Source organism: Saccopteryx leptura, chromosome 1 (genome assembly GCF_036850995.1).
Source record: "Saccopteryx leptura isolate mSacLep1 chromosome 1, mSacLep1_pri_phased_curated, whole genome shotgun sequence".
NCBI classification, from domain to species: Eukaryota; Metazoa; Chordata; class Mammalia; order Chiroptera; family Emballonuridae; genus Saccopteryx; species Saccopteryx leptura.
Genome location: NC_089503.1, coordinates 392,199,805 through 392,207,482, shown reverse-complemented (window position 1 = coordinate 392,207,482; position 7,678 = coordinate 392,199,805). Strand labels below are relative to the sequence as shown.

Sequence of the window (7,678 nt, the reverse complement as noted above, 5' to 3'; positions counted from 1 at the left end):
TGGACTGACGGAGCCATCCTCAGCTCCCAGGGCTAACGCTCAAAACAACTGACCACTGGCTGCAGGAGGAGAACAGGCAGAGAAGGGGGAGAGGGAAGGGCAGGGAAGCAGATGGTCACTTCTCCTCTGTGCCCTCACTGGGAACCGCACCCTGGATGTCTGTATGCCGGGCTGATGCTCTGTCCACTGAGGCAACCAGCCAGGGCCCATCTACAACTTTTTAATAAATTCAACTTTAAAAAAATCCAACTTTATGTCATTGTATTAGCTAAATAGGAAACGTTCAACTAAAAATGTTTAAGTTCCATGGCTGAATCTGTTTTTGTGGTAAGGTTTTATTGAGCCAAAACATGCTAGTCTAGCCTGACCTGACCTGTGGTGGCGCAATGGATAAAGCGTCGACCTGGAAATGCTGAGGTCGCCGGTTTGAAACCCTGGGCTTGCCTGGTCAAGGCACATATGGGAGTTGATGCTTCCAGCTCCTCCCCACGTTCTCTCTCTGTCTCTCTCTCCTCTCTCTCTCCCTCTCTGTCTCTCTCTCTCCCTTTCTCTCTCCTCTCTAAAATGAATTTAAAAATTAAAAATTAAAAAAAAACATGCTAGTCTAAAGATCGACCTTGAGGCATAAAGTCTAAACCACCGGCAGCATGGCTAGGAACAAAAGACACGTCCGTCCTCCCAGAGTTTTGCAAGCATTTTTATACATCAAGTGGCAGTGGGGGTGGGGGAGGGGGGGCAGAAGGTAGTCTGGAAGAATTTACATGAACTGTGTGAACTATGGACAGAGCAGTGAAGGAGGGTGAAGCCGGGACAGATCTAGGAGAGACGAGTCCACATGAAGTAATGTCCACTCTTTTGAGTGAGCTAGGGCAGCGATCCGGAAGTCCACGGGTACACCAGGGGAGCCCCTAGGATTAGGTGGTGCCTGAATGAACAACAAGCAAGAGGCTCCCACAGTCAGACAGTGCCTGGCTAACAGGCTGCAGAAACAGCCCCCTGGAAATGAAGACGAAATTCTAACAGGCGGAAACAGATCCGTGAGAAATCTTTCATTAGCTGGCCGGCAGACGTTAACTGACTAGCAGTCCTGCCTCTTGCTCTCACTCCCTAACCACTGTAATTTAGACCATCACAGACTCTCCTCCTGTCAGGAAGGTTGTGTTTAGTTTTGATGGTTATAATCACCTCCTTCTCCCATGTGAGTTTGGTTGGGGGAAAAAATGTGAGTTTGAGGTGGGCAAAAAAGCACTCCCGGGCATCTATCTTGTCTAGGGCAACTGTCTCAGTCAGATCAAGCTACAATGACAAAATACCACAAACTTGGTGGCGTAAATGACATAAATATCTCTCTCATGGTTCTGGAAGTTGCAAGGTCCTGATTGGTCCTGCTGGGTGCAGACAGTTGTTCTTGCTGCTGCGTCCTCACACGGCCCAAAGAGCAGTCAGGAAGCACGCTCTCTCAGGACCCCTATAAGGACACGAATCCCATTCATGAGGTTTTATCCTTATAACCCCATCGAAACCCAGTTACCTTTCAAAACCCCATCTCCCAATGCCATCACATCAAGGAGATGAGGTTTCAACAGCTGACTTTGGAAGGGACACACACATTCAGTCCATAACAACTTTGATTTTGAGCTATTTTACAACTGAATTGTAGAAAATGTGCAAGAGTGCAAATCATCTTCGTTCACAGAAATACAAGTGAGTGATGTCCAATGGCACACAAGTGATCATTGCTCTGGAAATTAAGAACTTTTAAAAAAATCTATTTCTAAACTTATTTCAGCATTCCAGATAGTGGATACGCGTTGAACTTTGAATTTTCTTTTGGGCTAATTTTAACATCTTACTGGTTTTTACATTATTTTATTAATTAAATAGTCTTTGACACACTCATTTCTATTTGTACTAAAGTCATAATTTTACTTTTTTTTAAATATCAATTTGGTAATAATTGAGGCATATATTCCAATGGCAGAAACACGGTATCAGTTGGGTTTTTTGTTTGTTTGTTTTTTGTATTTTTTCTGAAGCTGGAAACGGGGAGAGACAGTCAGACAGCCTCCCACATGCGCCCGACCGGGATCCACCCGGCACGCCCACCAGGGGGGACGCTCTGCCCACCAGGGGGTGATGCTCTGCCCCTCCCGGGCGTCGCTCTGCGGAGACCAGAGCCACTCTAGCGCCTGGGGCAGAGGCCAAGGAGCCATCCCCAGCGCCCAGGCCATCTTTGCTCCAATGGAGCCTTGGCTGCGGGAGGGGAAGAGAGAGACAGAGAGGAAGGAGAGAGGGAGGGGTGGAGAAGCAGATGGGCGCTTCTCCTGTGTGCCCTGGCCGGGAATCGAACCCGGGACTTCTGCACGCCAGGCCGACGCTCTACCACTGAGCCAACCGGCCAGGGCGGTATCAGTTTTGTGGCTGGTAGATTGCACAATACGGTTTGGATCCCAAGCTAGAACAGGCTTTCTCTACTCCCTTTATCCACGTCCAGACCTGGAGTCCTGTAGACGCGCTCACCTGGCAGCTCTGTGAAGACCCAGGCACCCCTAACAACCACCAGTGCAAGGGGCTGGGGAGACCACAGAAGAAAAGTTCAACATTAATGCCACCTGAGTGAGAAATGTAGGTCACGGAAGGTATAAAAGTTCTTATTGACTCTTACTAAAACAGCAAACAAGAGAGTAAGTCAAGGACTGAATTATCTCCCCAATAATTCCAAGATGCCCTTGTTAGTCAAACAGGAAGGGAAAATTTCCCTTTAAAAAGTAGTTTTATAAAAATTCTGTAACACTGTTTTCTTTTTTTCCAACTAAAATTAACCTTCTAAAATCCAATATGAGCCTGACCAGGGGCGGTGCACTGGATAGAGCAGTGACCTGGGACACTGAGGACCCAGGTCCTCAACACCCCCGAGGTCACCAGCTTGAGCGTGGGGTTGCAGACAGGATCCCACGGTGGCTGACTTGAGCTCAAGGTCCCTGGCTTTAGCAAGAGGTCACTGGCTGGGCTGGAGCCCCGGGGTCAAGGCACAGATGAGAAAGCAGTCAATGAACAACGAAGGTGCTGCAACTAGGAGTTGATGCTTCTCATCTCTCTGCCTTCCTCTCTGTCCCCGTCGTCCCCCCCCCCCTCGCTTAAAGTAAGTAAACAAACCCAGGGTGACAGCTGCCACCCACTCCCCTCCAGCCATCTTCCTGAAGTCACCCAGTTCCGGCAGAAACGACCAATTCTTCGTCTTCTGATCCCATTAGGGAATCGTGAAATGTGGCGTTCCTGCGGCCAAGTCGTTTCACGGGCCTAGGAACGCCGTCAGGGCGGAGGCTGATGCTATTCCACTGTTTTAAAGTTTTAGTTTGTTTATTCTCTTTCGTCCTTTTACCCTATTTCACATTTTTTTACTGCCACCGCCCCGGATGCCTCCCCGGGCACCCAACAAGCACTCATGAAATATTTATTGGATGAATGATCATTAAAAATAAACGTCCACCCCCCCCTCCAAAAAAAAAAAAAGGTGGGAGTAATGGAGTGGAATACGACTGTCCCGTGGAATTGACTCGTGATTATTTCCTCCGTCAAGAGTTAAGTTTTCCCGCGCAGGAACGCAGGATCCGCTCCCTGGAGAAGCCGTCAGAGAAGGGGGGTTTGGTCCTGACGGCAGAGCAGCGAGGAGGACGACACGGCACGGGCCGCGGTCACCCGTGGCGGAGGCCCAGCTGCCGCGCCGAGACCACCATGGCAGCCGCCCACGCGCGCGTCGTTCCCGGGGAAAGAGATCCTGCGGCCCTGGTTTCACGTCTCGGAAGCAGGGAAGGGTCCCGAGGACGCGAGCGGAGGCCTGGGGCTCCGGGACGCCATCAGAGGGGAGCCCGGAACACAGTGCAGCCCGTCCGCCGCCTTCTCCCCGCCCCAGCACACATCCGGGTCCTCGTTCCCGCGGTTCCCACGCTCTCTCGCGATGCCTCCAGGATCCGCTCCGGATTCATTCAGAAAGCGTCTTTGCAGCCAAGTCTCGCGGCTTCCAATAAAGTACCGCGAGACTTCCGCCTTCCACCGTTTCGGTGTTACCAGTTCTTGGGAGAACGTTTAAAGTCTGCTTTTTTTAACACTGTGTTTTGGGAAAGTTGTTTATGACTGCTGTTCAGAGGCTTGTTTGTTTTGGAAAAATTAAAAGTGGAGGGAAGAAGGAAAAAAAAGGTATGTGTCAGAAGTGGGATTCGAACCCACGCCTCCATTCGGAGACCAGAATCCCCAGCGGGGAAGCGGAGCTTGAGTCTGGCGCCTTAGACCACTCGGCCATCCTGACACCTCGAGAGAAGAGGTGGTTTTTCACTTAGATAAACATGAAAAGTCAGCGTCTCTGTGTGTGACGTAGGTGTGTGTGTGTGTGTGTGTGTGTGTGTGTGTGTGTCGCGCAACGAGTGTGTGTCGGCTGTCGGTCCGGGCCGCCGGATGACGGGCCGGGAAAGCAGACCGCCTCCTAGAGGCTGGAAAGGAAGATAGCGGGGATGGAAGGGACGGGACAGCACAGAACTGAACTTGGGACTGCCGGACGCCTCGCCACGGCCACCCGCACGCGTGGACACCTGTCCGACAGCCTCGCCACGGCCACCCATTCGCGTGGACACCTGTCCGACAGCCTCGCCACGGCCACCCGCACGCGTGGACACCTGTCCGACAGCCCTGGCTTCGGGCAGGGAGCAAGAACAGGGAGCGGTCGTGCGGCCGGCTGGCCAGCCCGCGTCCCCGGTGACTCCGCATCGCCCCGGGACGTCTTCATTCAGCAGACGGTCAGGAACGACAACAGTTTTATAAATGACTCCGAGTCCACGGGCCCCCGTGTTCTCCCCTATTTCGGTTGTTTTGTACCCAGAACCGCCCGCCGCCCGTGAGAAGTTTCTTTGGGGCCCCGGAAGTGACCGTGGCGAGCGGGGCGGTCAAGTGCCGAGTGGACGCGACGTCGCCCCTGTCCGGGTGGCCGGACAGAGCCAGTGTCGCCGAGGGGAGACTGCACGGCCCCCCGACCTTCTCCAGCCACGGCCGGCGGGGACAGCGAGGGCGACCTGCAGGGAAGGCAGGTGGGACTCCCTCCGCCTGTTCCGCGGCTTTGCGCGGAGGAACCCGAGCGCCGGGTCTGCGCTGCCCAGGGCACGTGGAGCGGGGGCTGCGTGGGGAACTCGGACCCCTCGGACCCCTCGGACCCCCCCGACCCCTCGGAGCGGGCGCGCGCGCCTGCGCGGTGGGGGCGGCGCCGTCCTTCCCCGGAACCCGCTGCGGGTGGCGTCCGCGCGCCCGGTCTGCGCCTGCGCACCCGCTCGGTCCTCCCGAGCGCAGTCCACGCGTGTCTCCGCCGCTGTCTGCGCTGCCCGGAAGTTCAGAAAATAGAAACATAGATTCGAGAACGCTAAGTGCCTTTCGTCCCAACGGGTCATTTTCTGTATTTGTGAGCACAGAAAGCTTTCCCTTTTCTCCCAGTGAGGCAAGAAAGGCCAGGTCTCCCCTGCGCGGGAAAGGATGATGCTCCCCACGGGCAAGAACCACCTCCTGGAAAGTCATCATGAGTGCCCCCCGCCTCCCCTGCAAAGTCCTGCGGATTCCCGACTGAATGGCACTGAACACTGCATCCTCTCCCATCATTCGTTTTCATGGAAAATAACTAAAGAATATCCTTGTTTGGGTCAAGTTGTTTCAAAAAATCCCGGTCATTGTTCCCTCCAGTTTCTAGAAGTGGAATCACTACATCCAAGTTGATCCGGTTTTAAAAGCTTTTGGCAAATACTGTCCAACTGCTTTCCAAAAAGTCTGAAGCGAGGTGGATACCCCAGACCTGAGCAACACACAATGCTCGTAACAGTTAAACAGCTTCATGGGTGGGAAAGGGTGAGGCTCGCGACCTCTCAGCCGATGGCCAAGGTCAAGGGTAGCGAGCTTCAACCTTCCTGTTGGAGGGATTTCCACTACCAGAGTTTTATTGAGGTCTTCATCTTTCCTTATTGACTTGTCAAACTCATTATATTAAAGATAAACCTTTGTGATGTTTCTATTTACCAAAAACTCAAGGCAGAAATTCCTTTTACTAACAAGAATCCCAGTAAGTCCCTTAAACATTTAGTCCGTTCCTATCTCATAAAAACTATGAGCTATAAAATTAACAAGGTTCCCGTGTTAATCTTCAAAAAACCAAACTGTGGCCCATATTTACTGTCCTTATGTTAGGCGATACATTAATTTACTTTTATTCTTGGTCACTTTTTGTCTCATCCTTTTCTTTCTTCCTTTACACATTAAACTCCTGTAACGTTACTTTGCTTTGTTTTAAATGGCTTAAAGTCCTTTCTTGTGTAAGTTGAGGTGTAACTAAATGTAAATATTTTCACTATTTACCGTGTCAATAGGACTCACCAGGTCGTTCCTTTTATGAAAACAACTTCTACAAGAATTTTGAAAAGTTCCCAAAATTATCTTAATAGGAGTAAGGTTGAAAAATGAGTATTCAAAATGAGATGGACCATATATTGAAATTGTTGAAGTCGAGATGGTACTATATATATATTCATTTTTGTGTGTGCTTCAAGTTTCCCATAATTTAAAGTTCAGTAAAGGTGGTGTGGGACCATCAACAGAGCTCATTAAAAGCCCGTTACTATTTTGACATTTCTTTAGTTTTGTTTTTAGAGACAAACAGGAAGGGGGAGATGAGAAGCACCAATTCTTTGTTATAGCACCTTATTTGTTCATCAATTGCTTTCTCTTATGTGCCCGGACTGTTCCAGCCAAGCCAGTGACCCCTTGCTCAAGCCAGCTACCATGTGGTCATGTCTATGAGACCATGGTTGTTGGGCAGATAAAATGTATTATGCTCACTTTGTTAAAGATAACACGAGGAAGCCGTCGCCCAGGTGATATTAATGTGTGTTGGGGTGGGCTAAAGGCAGGCGGAATCCTTGTAGCCTGGGGCTTGGTTTTGGGATTAAGCCTTTCCTACCCTTTTTGATGTGGGGTGGTGCAATCCAATCATGCCTCAGAAGGTGACTTTGGGTTGGAGACTTCCCTACTTTGTATATTGGATTAAAGGTTGTGAAGCTACACTATAAAATGGGGGCAAAACGGGACTTGGCTCTTGGTTCCTGAGGTTAGCATGAGAGAGCGGAGAGAGTAGAGCCAGCAGCTAAAGGAGGCCACGTGGAGGAGGCCAGGAAAAGCAGCCAAGATGGTGGAGTGCTGAGTGAGATGCCAGTCTGTGTAGAGTTTGTATCTGGGATAAGGCAGGAGATGGGGAACTGAGGAGAAGGCTGGTGAGCTAGAAACCTTTGATTCTAGGAAACTCGGATAAGTCAGTGGCTTTGTGAGCACTGAGTGTGACTGGGTTTTGGAGCCCAGTGTATGTTTTTACTTACCCGCCGGGTGCAAGGTAGGATTAAAGGTTATGGCCCACCAGTTTTTGGCTCCATGGTTTCTTTACCGACTGTCCGAATCCAATGCGAACCTGCATGGGCCGGGCTGCTGTGATAGTGGCCCTGGCCCTGGCTTCTGGCTTTACAATGGTTCAAGCCAGTGACCCTGGGGTTTTGATCCTAATTCCTCATCGTTCCAGGCTGATGCTTTATCCACTGCCCCACTGCCTGGTCAGGTCAGGCGACTATCCATATTCTTTATACCCTTGGACAATGTACAAAAC

General features: G+C 50.9%; 1 non-coding gene across 1 annotated transcript; it reads right to left on the bottom strand.

The window, feature by feature from the left end:
- Window positions 1-4,202: 4,202 nt before the first annotated feature.
- On the bottom strand, window positions 4,203-4,306 carry TRNAL-CAA (transfer RNA leucine (anticodon CAA)). The gene is made up of 2 exons: window positions 4,269-4,306; window positions 4,203-4,248 (listed from the first exon to the last, which is right to left on the bottom strand). It is a non-coding gene; the product is annotated as a tRNA-Leu (tRNA).
- Between the last annotated feature and the right edge of the window lie 3,372 nt (window positions 4,307-7,678).